This window comes from Saccoglossus kowalevskii, chromosome 5 (assembly GCF_978046115.1).
Source record: "Saccoglossus kowalevskii chromosome 5, keSacKowa6.1, whole genome shotgun sequence".
In the NCBI taxonomy this organism is placed as follows: Eukaryota; Metazoa; Hemichordata; class Enteropneusta; family Harrimaniidae; genus Saccoglossus; species Saccoglossus kowalevskii.
The window spans coordinates 15,215,877-15,233,901 of record NC_140645.1 but is presented as its reverse complement, the minus strand read 5'-3'; the positions used below and the strand labels follow the sequence as shown (position 1 = coordinate 15,233,901).

Here is an 18,025-nt window from a genome sequence, read left to right as displayed (position 1 = left end):
CAGTTGCCATTAACGCTATGACAGGAAATGATTGGAACTATGTACTTCCTCAAATTGCCACACAATTTTGTGGATCTCGACTGGAAAAAACGTATTAGGTTTTGTAGCAACTGATCCCAAGGTGAAGGTACAACATTCAGATGAAACTAACACATAGAGAATCGAGTAGATATTATTATAACTACTCGTATAGCTAATGTATGGAATAAAATACAATTGTTTATCAAAACTATCAGAAGTCAAGTATTAATAAGACAGTGAAGGTAAACCCATTGCATTGGTAAACACATTGCAACAATGATAAAACAATGCAATCCCCGTTATTGATGAGTTATATATTATTGATATATAAACACTGTATTTTACACACGCTGTATACGTTGCATGTTGTTTGACGACTGTAGTTTCTATCTATCGGCGCTGTTGGCTGGTAATTCAAACTTGTATGTCTCGACAAGACATGTATCATGCCACAAGAATGTTCCGAGTCAATTGCTTATGTTCTTGAAAAAAACCCCGCAGAAATACGGAAATGGTAGGTACCCTTAAGTTAGTAATGTGGCCGTATCATTCTTATTATGAAAACACTCAGTGCTAGGCTTTGTATTGAAAAGTCACTAAAGAAGAACAATGCAACCACCCCAGGATAGTACTAAACATGCAAAGTATGGCCGCGTTGTGCTGGCAACTAATCGGGTTACTCAATAGGAATGTAGGGGTCGTCACCTCTCGTCTAGACTCAAAGTGGTGAACCCTATCTCGACGTCGACGGTGAGAAAACTGCAGTTCCTCTTCGGCGAGGTAAGTTGCACACTAACTACGACCACAACGCGGCACATCATGAGGGTTCTCTCATTATGTTTATGTTCGTCGTTAAATTGAAAACGCTTGAGAACAAGATTATTTACAATGAGTGTCCCACATGAACAGGTTTATACGTGTCAGCGATAATTACAATTTCAGTACACAACATGGTTTGTCAGCGTTTGAGGCATGTTAAAATAATAGTCACTTAATGTTGCATTGTTTATTTTATTTGGTGTGCGTAACTTTCATTGGTAGGGTGTGTACGACACGGCGCTCCCTGGCCTATGTCACGTGACGAATGTGCCACGCGTGTGGCGCAATAGGATCGTATCAATCTCACAAAAACACCTATAAAATTAAACTACCTAGTATAAACGAATGAAACGCTGACCCGCGTTTTACATTGCTCGAGAGTTACAGTCGCCTTTAAACACGCATCACTCAATCGTGACCTCGCTAAGATACAGTGAGTTTCTATCAAAGAGATAAATGTCAGTGAAACCCGTGAAATGAAATGAACACCGAGGCTATGATATGAACTATATTCTAGAATTCGTACATATGAAATGATATCAACGACCATATGTTTATGAAGTACAAGTTCACATGCGAATAGTCGACACAGAAAATATTGCCCGTGTCGGTTCGCAATATAAGGTGAATATCGGTCAAATGTTATTCTTTTTGAAAAGGGGAGTAAGGAGCGTGTATGCCAGTTTGGCGACACGTTATCATCGTTCGCTATCACGGAATAGTGCTTATAGGACACAAGATCATAATAATTCTTTGCACGTTTTGAGCGTCTGTTATCAGTTAGCTTAAGTTAGCTCAAGAACCAAATGAATAGAATACGAGTAAACAGCCAATGTCAATAAAGTAGTCAAGATGTTAAATAAAAATGGACTATTTAAAATATTTTAAATAATCAAATTGCTTTTAGGTATGCTTTTTGTTTCATTTGGGCCTTTTTGACTCAATAGTCCTTAAAATCTAACATTACGTGTAATAACGTGACTAATCTATCGAGTTTTCACTTTCTCCTCGTAAAGGCGCGATGACTGTTCCCTCTCTGGTCACCAACAGAATATTTGCTGTTATACTTTATATAACACATGTGTTCAGCACTAAACACAAAATAAAGTTTATTGGCTTGAAACGTAGAGCCTCATGGGTAGACACTTGTTTGTATATGAAGCCACGATGTGCTTTAATTTGACAGGTACATTTACTACCACGTATGATGAAAACTAGGCAGGCTATTTTCAGGCAGCACTGTATTTCACTTACCAGAGACAGTTATCAGAATAATAATGGTAATATAGTATTTAGTAAAGCAATCCTATCATTAATTAAATTTTATAAATAATACTATAAGACGAATGGATAACAAATGGCTTTATTTAAAATTGCGGTTTAATTTGTGTGTATATTATCAGAAAGATGAACTTAATAATAATAATCGATCCATTGATGAAATCAACAAAGTAAACAGATAACAGTCTGGGATATTAACGAATGTCAATGAAACACGTTACGTTTTTGGAGTTATAAGAGATCTCCAAACTGGAGAAATGAACGAAGTAGCAAGAACTTGAAGGAGCGATGGAAAACGTCCACGAACGAAACCACAATGACAGTAACCAGCGACAAATAAACGTTATTGTTAGTGTGTCAGATAAGAACCCAAAATGGTAGATTGATTTTTAAAATGATAAACACACTATTGTTGGCTACATATCTTGATCAAAAGTTTGAAAAATTATGGGAACAATTCTGAAAGTTTTAATATATGGAAAGGTAATAAAAGTTCAAAAGAACGAAACCAGTTGCAATAAACTAGTTTTACGTCATATATACGACATGGTATTACTAGTATACTGTTTTCCGTTCACTCTGAGATTTCGCGTTATGCATGAAATCAACATGAGCTCAAATCTGCTCAAATCTAAGTTACAAATTGTGGATTACGTAAACACTAGTCCTTTCCTTACTTTACAGAATATGGAACAGGAGCAAGACGAGGCGGAGCATCAGGAGAGTTTAGAGCAGGTTTACTTGGCAGCCGTGGAGAACGGAGACATAGATGGAGTTGAGTACGCCCTCAATCATAAGGATGAGATAAACGTGATGGCCGTCGATAAGAATGGAAGAAGTGCCATGGTGATTGCCTTTATTAATGGCCATATAGGTAAGTAAGATAAAATACAAAACAAAAATACTGTTTTAAACCACAAGAATGCATTGTATTTCTATGGATTCCGGATGACAGTGTGTACCGTTACTTGTCTACGCTGAGATGCCAAGCAACATAAAAAATCGCGCCCTCTATCAATACAACATATTTGATAATGACGTTCGTGGGTGAAAATTATATTGTTAAAACTGCGACTTGTATAAAAGCATAAAGTGTACACTATTATATTTTTTAATGATTGCTAGAGATTGCTGGCGCTTTGAAAGTGACTAAACACATTTAGCCAGACTTGGTGAATTGTACAGATGTAACGTTTCTTCTTATTCACAGTAGAATGTAAACCACAAAAGCCGGCTCTACAGTCTAATATGTTAATATGTTGAAGTTACTTTTAAAACACAAGATTCACGTTGGCGACGCACTGCTAAGAGCTGTTGATCTGGATTCCTTTAAAGCCGTTGAAATCTTATGTGAAAGTTCGAAATTGTTTCGCGTGAGTATCATCATGCCTAGACATTCTGTGGCACCAGTTGTACTGAGATTCTGGTGTCCCCGGGTGTGCATCTGTTTACAGTGTCGGGGTGCTTTGCCATGGTCGTAAGTTTGAGTCTCGCCTGTATGTGCTTATATGTGCGTAATCTACATGTACCTGTGTTGTACTCCCACATCAAACTACTCCCCTGAAATATACATGTGTATGAGCATGTTCATTACCTCCTTGGAACTGAGAGAAATGTACCACTCACCAAATGTTATATACTTTAACACGACAGATGATAGAGCAAATATTCTAGTTGATCATGTGATCAATGTTGTGTTGACATAAGATGACGCTACAACGCCCCGACCCCGGACGTAATAAGTTGTCCTTAAGTCTGCCGCCCTTATAAAGTAGACATAGGTAGACAGTTTTTGCAACCTATGGTTGTGACGATGATATTTATTGTCACATCGTTTCCACCCAGCTTATTGCTGTTTCGAAAAACAAGACAATTAAAGCACTGCTGTGTCTTTCACGAACATCTTTTGGATGTTCAATTATTACATTTAAATTGGCTTTGCGGCATAGATCACTAAGATTCCCAAGTAATCTGATTCTCAATCGCCTCTATGCAGCAGACATTAGAAAACCAATAATTACAATTACACAATTTAGATAAATATCAACTTCTGAAGATTACGTCATCAAGAATGTTATATTTTTTTACCAACAGAGACGTGGGATTGATATTATCAACTGTAGATCTGAAAATGAAGACTTCCATCAAGTTATTACACCGATTGTATTAGCGGCACATCACAGTAATTACGACATTATCAAGGTAACATTCACATCTGTACTCTGAGAGATGACATTCGTCATGGTACTTCTACTCTCCTTCTCATAAATATATATAAGAGGGATCACGTTTCAATTCTTCTCCGAACCCCACATGATACTGTCGGGATCATTATTGTTATAAATCAGAATTAAACCAATTTAGTTAATTTCGGCGATTTTTGTCGAAATGAATTTACTTGCAAATAGAGGTTAACATTATTTTATGATAATGTCAAGTTACGTCGTCATGAAAACAATAATTTTGATAGTGATGATTTATAACACGTGAGTTGGTAGCGCGTCTTCTTCTATTCCCTGACAATATATACCGAGTTCATGCATCGTGCATGTTTACGTTGTGATGTTGGCATTTATGTCACCTTTGGAATGTTTGTAAAATATGAAAAAAACGTGGGTTTATTCATGCATAATTTAGACAAATAAATAAAATAAACTGTTGTGACAACGTAATATACGAATAGAATATTTACAAGCACACCACTCTACAATACATCACAGTAGACCAAGTACACTGCATCACAGTGCACTACACCAAAGAGCACAACGGACACCACGCCAGGCAACACCGCACCGCATCGCACTGCACCGCACCGCACTGCGCTGCACTGCACCACATCTTGCCTCAACACCACACCACATATGGCATATTAGCCAACATAATGTACTTTTAAATTTATTTCAAATCATTTGTTTACAGGTACGTTAAATTCATGATGCACTTAGCATCATCGTTGGGATTTGTAGCCTTAATCCTTATTTCTTTGTTACTGAAAGAGTGACTGAACATGAAAGAATATGGATCGACAGAAACACTAATACGTACTGTGGTAGAGGACAGTATTCGAGGACGCCAACTAAGTTATGTTGAGTTAGTAATGTTTACATGGGTGTTAGGTAAGTAACAATTACACAGCACACATTTTAGCTGCTATTAACAGCTGAAATGTGACTGTAGTCCTGACTTTACACACACGCATTTAGTTTTTTTTTACAATTTCTGAGAGTTTATCAATTATAACCTTATGCACAGTTGTGTTTGGTTTACGTTAAATAAAGCATATCAAAGAATAAATATTCATCAATTGAGCACGTCACTGATTAGTGTACGCAAAATACCACACCAGCACCGCCACTGGAACCATTATGAGAATTGATAGTTAAATTGTGGTATGGGAGGTTATACATAGAATATTAAAGCGTCACAGTTTTTTTTACACGAGTACTAATCGACGTATACAACGAATGAAACCAAACAACACACACTGTTATATTATTTTGACCTGGTTTGCTTTAGAGTGAACAAGAAAAGGAGGTAAAACTATGGCCAAGACATCAGTGTTTGCCCACAAACATGGATGTAATTCAAGTTGTTGCGTGTCGGAGACTCTGGGGGTGGTGCGCGGTGTGACAAATGTTGTTTAATCCCGGAAATGTAACCATTATACGAAGGGCCAAGATTGGCATGAAAGTTATCTTATTTGTGCGCAGCGTGGGATGAACATTAATTTGCTAATGGATAACAATGTGTGCGGAAATCGACATAGAGACGTGTTGCTGGTGTCATGAATTTGTTTTTGCGTATCTGTTAACCGACTTAATTAGTTGATTATTAGCTGAATTGCTGTGTTATGTCTGTCATCGTGCAGGCTTATTTGAAGTTTTGGACGGAACTTGGCTCAGTGATTTGGAACTAATTACAAGATACCGTCGCTATTCTGACATCCGTAGTTATTAATGTAGTGAACGATTAATCAAAAGATATGACGTATTCAGTACTTAGTGTGATTGGCTTTATGATTGAAGGTTACGCCCTAGAGTCTTTTACTGTTTTGTAATTGGTTAGAGTTTTGAAAATGAATAAAGCGAGTTTGAGTCTTGGCGAGTAAAGCACGATAGACGCAGTAGAGAGAGGGTGCAGTCCTGGAGAGTCGAGTCCATTCCAGGGGCGAGCCTTGACGCAGTCCAGTCTTGGGCGAGTCTTGGTTCAGCCTTGCGAGAGTCTTGGGGACTTTTCCCCAGGGCGCTGTGTCTTATAGAGTGCTCCAAAGATCGACTAAGACGAGAGTTGAAACGTATTACGTTGTGTGTGCCTTATTTGACTGTAAAGTATAAGTGACTTTCCCGATCCCGTACCTCAAGGGGACGCGATAGAGAGACGAGACGAGATTCCCCCCTGACACGTGTGGAGAACCCGAGGGAGAGAATTTACCCCTGATACTGGAACAACGTGACGTTATGCGTGATGAGTTATTTATTATTTAATACGCGGCATTCATTGTTACTTATTCTTATAATTAGGCCCAGTAATTGGTGCTTATTAAATCTTGTTAACCATTTTGATTCGGCACGTCCGCAGGCCTACTCGACCAAAATCGACCCTGAATACAACTTTCGATCACCAGGGCGGGTGTAATACCCGCCGTGGTGATCGAAAGTTGTATTCAGGGTCGATTTTGGTCAAACGTACAAAACTACAATGTTAATCCGAATGATTGCTGCATTGATACTTTTATTACATTCTCCCCAGAGAAGAAAAATATTGTTAAACCTCAAATGTTTTTTTCAGGGATGACATGGAGGGAAATAAAGGAGATATGGAAAAAAGGCGCAGCGTCCTATTCATTTGATTCATGGAATATTATGGACTTTGTTCAGCTGGCACTGTATTGGATATCATACACACTTATGTTTGTATCATGGCTGATTGTAAGTAACGTTAACTTCGGACATTCTTAAATATGGAAAACGGAGCGGAATGAGTGCGTGGTGTGAAAAGTTTTTATTTCACTGTGTTTAAAGGATTTGATAAACATTGGCCAGTTTAAAATATTTAGATTCCCAAGCTGTTCATTTTCTTGTTCTAGCCTGGACTACACATGCTTACCCATTACAACATTTATTGCAGAATAAAATACTCATGGCAATACTACTATTTAGTGCAAACGTAATTTGTATATTTTCATATACGTTCACTATGAATTCATAGTTTTTTTTCGAACCAATTCAATCACTGTAACTCACACACACACACATAGTCACCCACAGTTATCCAAACAGCACGTGGACCATCGCCATTCTGAGCACAAGGCTTCGTTATCATACTAGTACATATCAATCTATTGATTAGAATATCTTTTTCACAATTTGCGTGTTTGAAGTGCCGCTACGCATCTATGTGACATCTCTCTATCATAATATTATTAAGGCATTAGACCATTTTCTATGGTACGCGCTTCCAGGGCAACGAGTCGTCTCTTTTTGGTGTCCTACTCCAAGCAGATTTCGCACTTTGGCTTGCACAAGTCTGATGCATCAACCACTATGCTACCAGTGGAGAATATAAAACATCAGATAAAAACAATAACACACACGACACGGTCAATTAAATGAGAGAATGATATGGATGCGGTAGTCAACCCATAACCAACTTTGAAAGTTCAATCGGAATAGAATATATACGTTACTACATTGTTAATCGTTACTTTCATATTTGAAGATCATATTCATTCAATGTGGTTCCAATCCGCATTACTGCGGATGGTAGATTTGACAGTGCAGCGGATACGCTATTTAAGCCTGTTGTCCAAATTATCATAAAAAAGAAAATTTGGCACATTTGTTAAGTTCAAATGTAAGATGATTAAAATAAGAGATGGGGCCACACCAGATCTCTTTCGTAAAACAGATGTTTGAGAAATTAAAAAAAAAATCCTTAACATATTTTCCCTTGGCCAAAAATAGTTTGGAGTCGGTCCAACTCTTATTGTGATGAATACAAGGTTTTTATCATAATTTAAATATTTACTTAAATTTTTATGTAATTTAAACTATGAATCTCAAACTATATACACTATACTTTAATGTTTTGAATATACAATTATATCTCACCCACAGTGGAGACGGAAGTATCAAGAGCTTACCTTAAGTGGATCAGTTGACAGTCGACTGAAGAGAATGTGAGTTGTGAAATTGGACTCCTATATGCAGAACAAGACAGTTCCGGATTTAGAAAGCTATGTTGGCGAAGCGATTACCAATATAACGGGATTCATTGCAGCCTCGCAAAACCAACAGCTTGAAAAGCTAACACAAATGCTTATAACAATTTCAGCTGTTCTGTAGCCAGTGCAACAACACCCACGGAATCACCAATACTGTTCTTGAAAGAGACGCGGGTCGGCTGGAGAGGCTACGACCCTAATTTAGTAGCAGGAGCATTGTTCGCTATGGCCAACATTGTTAGTGTGCTTCGTCTGATCAACAATGTTGTTATAAGCAAACAAGTTGGTCCACTTCAGATCTCTCTCTGGAAGATGTTTTATGACGTAGCAAGGTTTCTGGCCATCTTCGGATTTGTTATGTTGGCATTTGCTGTGGGTTTGACACAATTGTATAAATTTTATTCATCAATAACCTTACTAGAATGCTGTCATAAACAAGCTCAATGCAGTTGCTACGACGGCTTTACGAGGTGAGTTATATATATTGTATGTACAGGGAGAATAGTATTAAGCTTAACACCAGAGTCCAGAATCAATCTGTTTTCCATTGTCAGCCTGGCAGTCATATCACATGATCTATTTATTTTAAACGGTACATGCCCTTAGTGCCACCAGTTGTGTGCCAACGCTATATATTTGAACTTTATGAATATAAATATTTGGCTATTTCATGGGCGTGCGAAACAAAAGTTGTTTTGGATCAAGTGATTTGTTTTCATTTTAACTATTATTCTGACAAGAAATTTTCATTTCATACAATTAAACTAGCGTGTCCGAGCCTAAAATACACGTACAAATTAACACAAACACTGACAGTTAAATATTTGATTTGATTCACCGCAAAAGTTTTGACAAATGTGTTGTATACTGTCATCAAGCCTAATGATTGCTACGTTAATCGGAGAAACAAGTCCCAAATACACGCAATCAATGCACATCATATTACACATACACCTTGCACTATATCACAGTCACTACATCTTACTAACCACCCAGATGCTGCATTTAGGGAAGCTACATTACCTTTAACAACTAGACAATCGTTACACTACATTCGACGTCATCCATATATGCATGCGTGTGTGGCTAGGCGTCATCACTAAACATAAATTTTAATCCCCTTTCAATTCATGATACACTAATGAGACTCAAACAATTGTTAATTAATGTCATTTTCTACATATATTTATTGTTATTGAGATAACGTAATGTAATATCAACAAAAGGAATGAAATGTACACCAATGTTACCCGATGGGCCAGTCAAAAGAATCATGTTTCCTGTGCAGTTACTGTTGTAACATTACACAATACTGCTGTACATTGCCACCAGCACTTTCTGCTCAGCAAAACGAAACTCACTTCATATGCAATAAAAATATTCAATATTCCATTCCATTCTTAGCAATTGTATGATATTTATGCGTCTCTACTACAGCCTGACAAGCACAATTAGGACGTTATTCTGGAATTTGTTCGGTGTGGATGCTCTGGTATATTAATACTTCTCAACGCCCTGATTGCTATGATGATTTATAGTATTTTTTTTATTAATTAAATAATGGCCTCCGGCCCATTACAATCATGCAAATTAATTATTGACAAGAAATAAATTTACATTACAAAATATGTATGAAAATATAGATGAAGAGTGTGTCAATAGATAATATAAGCCCTATATAATAATGTGATGGGGATATTAATATATATATACATACAAGCTTATTAGGTTATTCTCATTTGATCTTTGATTAAAAAACACTTATAAATAAATAGAGCCAAAGAGTTAATGATTTGGCTTTTAGAGGAACTTAATAGTTGTACTAGAGTATTCAAATTTGGGGGTTGTGTCTCATTTGGAAGATACTTTTTCCTGATTGTGTCCCATGCAGTGCATTTTAGTAAAAAATGATATTCATCATCAATTTCTTGCAGGCACAAATGACAAATACGGCTCTCCCTAGGGATATTATTATGTCTGCCTCTTTCTATTTCTAAGGGATGGCACGCACATCTTAATCTTGCTATTGCTCTGTGCAATTTTAATTGTGGCAATGTCACATAGTTTTCAATCCCAAAATTTGTTTTGTATTGCCTATAATACTGCGTTTTTTCGCCAGAACAAACGTCTATATACCAATCTGTAATTCCAGTATCTTTGACCTTTTCACAAACTTTATACAAGAACATATCAGAGTCCCCCACCCCTTGATTAAACCAGACATAACCAAATCCATATTTAAATAGCAGTTCTTTAATTTCTGTGGCCCATGACCTTTGTCCTTTTTCGTCCAGTGAAAGTAGCATCCGGTAAGCTTTCTGGGGTAATCTGTTTTCATCCATGCTCGTAATTTTTAACCAATATTTCACACATCGTTTAACATGGTAACAAAATAAGGGTAGCCTCCCACAATCCCCTAATACTGTACAAGTTGGAGCATTTTTACCTACACCGAGGTATTGCCTACAATAAGATGTATGTACACTTTCTAAATGTTGATATTGACCATATCCCTAAATTTCAGACCCATATGTAAGTACAGGTTGAATTAAGGTGTCAAAAATCTTAAAATACAAGTCTGCTTTAAAACATTGCATATTTCCTAAGTATCTTTTGATTGCAATCAATTTCTTTTTGCCTTTTATAGCTAAATTTTCTGTGGTAATATTAAAAGAGCATTTACATGACATTACCAATCCCAAGTATTCATATGAACTAACAGTACTAAGTTGCTTGTTCCCGAAGTACCACTTTTCATATTTACTGAGATATCCCCCATTTCTGTATACTACAATTTTAGTTTTATTTAAGTTGATATTTAGATCCCACTTGTTTGTAAACTCATACAATATACTAATTAGTCTTTTCAAGCCCAAAACAGAATTTGAAAATAAAGCAATGTCGTCAGCATACAATAATGAAAACAACTCTAACATGTCGTTCGGGATCAATTGTATTCCTCTATACCCAGAGTCATCCAACATGCTTTGTAGCTCATTAATGTAAAATGAGAATAAAATAGGGCTGATCATGCACCCTTGTCGAACCCCATTCTTCAATTCAAAGAATCTCGAAGTGACTCCTCCTTCACGAACACATGATTTGACGTCTTTATAAATACTTTGTAAAATTACATACATTTTCCCGTTGATACCATTATTGGCCAGTCTAAACAATAAAAAATCCCTGTTAACAGAGTCGAATGCCTTCTGGAAATCTATATAGAGGCAATACAATTCCCCCCCTTTCCTGGCTAACTGTTTCTGAATTATGGCATATAATGTAAATATTTGATCAATAGTTGAATAGCCCTCCCTAAATCCAGCCTGTGTCTCTGGGATTATATCAAAAACCCTTGCCCATTTTGATAGTCGTGCTTCAATGATACTGGTGAAGATTTTTCCAAATATACTCATGAGTGATATAGCTCTATAGTTATCGGGATCATTTCGACTGTTTTTCTTGTGGATAGGAATAATAATACGTTTTGACCAACCTTCCGGAAAGATACCGGTATTAAAAATTAAGTTAAAAAGGGCATTAAAAAATGTTATCGACACATCACATGAAAATTTAAAAAATTCAGCGATTAAAAGGTCAGGACCTGCAGATTTGCCATTTCTAAGTTTATGTATTGACTGAATAATTTCTTTATTCGTTATTGGCACATTCAATGATGTGTCAGTTTCCCCAAATTCTGTAGAATGCGGATCAAAACTATACAGAAAGTTTTTAACTTCAGTAAGATGCTCTCGATCTATGTTATTGTTACATGAATCCTGGTTATACAGTTTTTCGAAGTACATGGCCCAATCTTGTAATGGGATTATAGATGTTTGATTTTTACTCTTATTCTTTCTAATAGTTTCCCAGATACATTTTTCACTTGTTATGTTTTCTCTAATTGTATCCTGCAATTTTTCGTTATATGTATGTTTCTTTTTTCTCACCAGTGAGCGAAATGAATTACGGGCACTTCTGTAAGTTATTATTATACAATTAATAAAAAAATTATTATAAATTGCTATGATGAGCAATACCTATACTAGGACTGAGGTATGATATACAATTCGAAGACCATTTTAGAGTTCCTGTATGATACATATGATATCTATACCAGGCTACATTATCAAATTCATCGTTTGTTTTGCCTCAGCTGGTTTGTCGTGTCACTGAATATTCGAATGAATTCAAAGAGCAATAAAATCCAAAAACAAGTTTTGATATGGATTTAATAGTGCCGACGTAAATTTACAAAATTATGATTCAATATAACCTTATGTAAAAAAACGTGTATCTATAAATTTTGGGTTTTGTTTAACGTAAGGAAAACTCAGACAGAGAGTGGAAATATTCCAGGGCCCAGCTGTGGATGAGCTTTTTAGAAGGTGGTGCAACAGTCCCGCCACCATTCAACATCATTCCAAGTGTGAAGAGTGTATACTATAGAATGAAATCACTCATATATGCTTGTTGTCCTCGGCTACGAAGGGAACAAGCAAAGGTAGATTTGAATATGCTTTGTTTCATGTGCGAGTGTCACCTAATCCAGATTTATACATTTCAAAAGTTATATAGTTGCTAAAACGAGTGATATAAATGCAACCATGTACATAACAACCAATTACATCCATTTACATCGGTGTCATTGTTCTAAAAGCTGTTTAACGCTTAAATGCGAGTTACATAAATCTAGCTAGATCATGTATGATGCATAAACGTTCCGATTATGACACTAGTAAAAACTTTGAAAAAGTAGAGGCTATAGTGAAATCTCTGTTATATATGTTATATATGTTGATTTTAAGTTCCTGGATGAAGCGCATACCTTGTAAGATTAAAATTCATGTTCTACTTATTTGGTGTACGCAAATTCAGAGTGCGCTGAAGTTTTGCAATCTTCCTTTTTTAATATAAAGCGAATGTGATGAGATACCAATATAACATGGATTATTGATGCTGATGCATTTTGTTCAGAATAAAAAGATGTTTTCTCAGTCAAACACTGTTTTTATTTTCCCATGAGTTTCAAATTTTCGTGAAAGACCAGTGTCATCTTTCAATTTAGAAATGCATTTTTGTCCTCACAAATCAATCGTTGATTCGTTCACACCAAACCCATAGAAGATCAGTAACTTTTTTTAATATTAGATTCCCGGCATGGCTTACTCCTCTTTTCCTCGATAGGTATGGTCAGCGTACGCAGCAAGTACTTGACAATTATTATACCATTACTTCATGTTTACACACTAGGCTTAGTGAATGTTATAAGCCATTGACACTTGACTGAACACCGCTAGATGGTCAGCATTTGACATAAAAAAATCTGTTTATACACCCGTGCATTATTATGTTTAAACTTATGATTAAGTGTAGATAAGAGCTCAATAAATCTGGATGCAGCGAAGTGGAGAGTTTCATTGAATTTATTAAGCTAACCTTAGTCTAGAGTTGTAGGAACTTGTAGTCTACTCACCTGGGAATAGATTTTCTCAGTGGTTTTATTGATTCCCACTGCTCCCTCAGAGGCTACTTTTCTACAGTCGGAAGTGGGCAAACCATTTTAAGATTTGTTCATCCAAATTGTTATATTTTTTTATTCAAAAAATACTGTAGGCCTCCGGCCTCAAGGCATACTCATTGTGATTACATAACATTCTACAGAGTGCAATGTCATTTTACTGAAAAAGAACTGTCAGGCCAAAATAATTGCATTACGTTTTTTTGTGGCGAGAAAAAAATAAATTTAGAAATATTATGCAAGATTACTACATTTTGTAATTGTAATAACGATATAAATTTTTCGGGTGAGCGAAATGTATAGTAATAACTTGGGATGTATTTAGATCTCAACTCTTGGTAAAACGGACAGATAATGCAAAAATGGTACTCGTCCTCTACACAGTTGGTATTACATAAAATACAAACTCTTTCTGTGCGTGTATTTCAATTCGTAGACAATGGGCAGAAATTCTTAGGCGACACAATGCTTCCTTGTAACATACATGATTGAACTCTTAAGATTATATTCAAACTCATGTGCAATGGAAGACCCAATGATTTGTGATTTGTGTATCAGCGATAATTTAGGTTTTGGTAATTGTTGAGTTGACTGAATTTGTACTTTTTGAGAGTAATGAAACTATAGCTGACGTATAATTAAGACCAGACCTTATCCCAACGAAAGTTAGAGAGGTGAACGATATTTTGGTAAATTATGGCAAACCCTAGCTGACTTCCCTGAGAGATCCAAGGTGGGCCAACATGAGATGAAATTGACTTTGGATGACTCATCCGTCTTTCTAATTGTGTTGATCAAGTTAAATGATGACATCACCCTGAAGATTTGTTTTCACAATTACAGGGTGGACACTATTTACCCCCCACAAAAAATACATCTATACAGTCTTTAGTACATCCTAGTACTAATACCCCCATTTGGCGTAGACAACAGTGCTGTGGCGTTTGAATCGATGACTGGGTGTATTGTTTTGTGCGATAGATGACATTCTAATCCTATATAATCTTATATAATACTTTTACTGGCATTTTGAATCACCTGGGAAGGCTGGACTTACTAAAAAACCCATTTAAATGTTGTATCGGTTGTTCCCAGCTAGAGTTTTAAGTCACGTTATCTACACACAAGTCAGATCATATCTTGGCTTGGTGGAATATTACAGACAATTTGTCTTTAACTCTAACCCACAAACAAAAGACGACCAAGACAAATAGGGCCAACTGAAAAGGGTTCTTAGTTAAAATCCTGTAATAAATATTCTGACTTTGACAAGCCTTTGTACTAAAAATATATAAGTCCAGTATGATGACGAGGATGAATTTGCTGTTCCCTTTGCCAGACATAAATTGAGTAAAATTACTCCGGCTGGGGAATGCGTATATTCTCACTATACCTCCTTCTCAAAAAATTCTGAATCGATACAGACCTTTATTAAAAAGGGATAATAATCATGGATTATAAATTATTATTATTAATTGCAAAAACAATGGGATAACATTTCCGATTTAGAACGACGTTATGAGGTATGTATCTCTGTCACTATGGCGTGTTTTAAAAATATTTCCAATAGGTGTGACTTATTAGCTACTGGAACTTTTTTTTATCAAGAACAAAAATTGCTTTTGTAGGAAGTAATCCAGCAGTTAGTCAGTAGGTACTGGGCACAAAAAAGATCTGGAGGTCATGAAAGTGAAAAACACGTGTCTCAAGCGGACATTATACGACTGAAACAGGATATATCAGGTTTAAGGTATGGATTAACTTTGTCTATGTTTGTTGACATGTTTTATTTGTTTGGAAAATAATGTGATTGTATGTCAACGATTTTATAGGTTAAAGAATGAATGCACTTCAATTATTTCACATTTCTACTTCAGGTATGAGAGTGCTTTCAAACTTACACAGAAGTCCATTCAACACATTAGGAACTCCACAGCCAGCATTATGAAGAGTTTACTTGATATCAGATCTATTATAGCCGAGTCTAATCGCGACGATAGCGCATGGATTATCAAGTTACAAGAGGAAATGACCACAATTGCTGCTACGATGGGTGACAATATATCAAAGTGTCTTGCTGAAACGAAAATGCAAGAAAAACTGGACCATGGGTCAAGAAGAGACTCCAACAGTTGCCACGATGGCCAACTCAACTATGACTTCGTCATCAACCCAAACCTATGGAAAATATGTTCTGTACGACACAGAAGAAGTGTCTATGTTTTTTGATTCCGAAATTGGTGAAAATACACCCATAAACCGTGACATGGATGAGGCCGAGGCAATGTCACAAAACACCGTTCAAGTGGAACCCGCAGGTTTGATCACAGAGGCAAGGTCCTCTTGACTACCAAAACCGTTTTATCTCCCCCTGAATAGAAGATTTTGGTATTTTGGTAAAACAGTATTTTACAATTCTGTATTTTTATATTATTATTTATCTGTTGATATATTATCATGCCAATTCACACTAATCGCCGAATACGTTATGATTAAGAGTTGTCGTATCTAACAATATTTTTGCATTTATTGATGTTTGAAACATAAGAACTTACTGAAGCTGAATATGTGTATATATAATTCCGAGGTTAAAAACACAACATACTAACAGTATGAACTAAAGCTTCATTTTTGTATTTATCAAAGCGTTAGTCTGTTGAAATAATAATGAAATAAAGCATGACTTGGAAATAACAACCTTGGTCCTCTACATAACATCCTAAACGCTTTGTGCACATAACGTTCGTGTATCTGATATTAGCGATCCACTCCGGTAGGATTTCTCCTAAAATCACTTACTATTTGTTGTTTTTTTATTTTGTTTTTTATTGGAACTTTTCACCAGGAACGGCATTTAATTGTGATTTTTTTTTGGCCAGGCCGATTTCGTTCTAACTTGGCAGGCAGGTCATACCTTCACTCTAGTCAGTTGGTGAAATCTGGAACAATTTTTGGCCCAATTATGCTATGGCAACAGTCAAAACAATTAATTGTGTATACCTTCGCGCCAAATGTATATCCCACAAATCCTACGTATTTTTAATGAAAATAAGGTATGCACCTAATTGCTTTAAGCTGTTAAAACAGCGTGCACAATTGTGCAAAGCGATTGCCAACTTGTTCGATTTGCGTGTTTATTTGACCTATGTTGTTGTTATATCGAACCCTACGGTTATAAAGTATGCGAAATGAATAAAATATATTTTAAGCCTCCTATGTTAGCAGCCTGTCATGTAAGCCGGCCGTAAAATGTAAAACACGCCTGAAAAAGGTGGAAAGCGATGGAAAAGTTGGTTTATTTCCGTGTATATAACCCCGCAGTTAAATTCAGAGAAAAAATATGTAAAAGTATCAAAAAAGTCATTTATATTAGTAGATTGCACCAATACCCAAGCGTTAAATGATAAACAAAGTGCCGACAAAGTTACGAAAAGCTACGGCAAAGTAGTCAAATTTACATGGAAATGACACCTATGATGTAACATTATCGGCACCTATAGTTAAAAGTTCGGAAAAGTGAATAAATATCTCGTCAATGGCCGTTTGAATATCGTAGTGGCTTCCGAAGGATGTATTTTGAAACATTTGCCAACATTAAATGGTCGCTAGTATAAATAAATTTCAAATGACTCTCATAGCTGAGTGATCAGGTGATCCACCGATCATAAAAGTAAAGATCAATCGGTCGTGGTTAGTTCTTGCATGGGAGACAACTTGAGAAAACCAGCGGGTGATTGTTTGGTGTTTTGCAACAGACATTGCATGATTTGCATGATAATTAGCTAATTTTTAGCTGTTCTATGACTGTTCCACTGATATCTAAAGAACCACTCATTGGATTTTGATGAAACTTGGTACATAGATGCTCTGAACATATGCGCAGATTTGATTAATTTTTGGTAAAAATCCGTGCATATTAATTACCTAATTTGCATAATGATTAGTCAATTTTCGGTTTTTCCACTGATATCTCAAGTACTAATCATCACATTTCAATGAAACTTGGTACATAGATGTCATACGACACTGCACAGACCTGATAGTTTTTATGGTAATATCAGTACATATTAATTACCTAATTTGCATAATTAATTAATTTTCAGCATTTGATATAAGTAGTTAGCATTACATTTCAATGAAACTTGGTACTTACATACTCA

The 18,025-nt window shown here is 36.1% G+C and overlaps 1 pseudogene; it reads left to right on the top strand.

The window, feature by feature from the left end:
- Positions 1–761: 761 nt before the first annotated feature.
- LOC100372118 (transient-receptor-potential-like protein) lies at positions 762–16,094 on the top strand (annotated as a pseudogene).
- Positions 16,095–18,025: the final 1,931 nt, after the last annotated feature.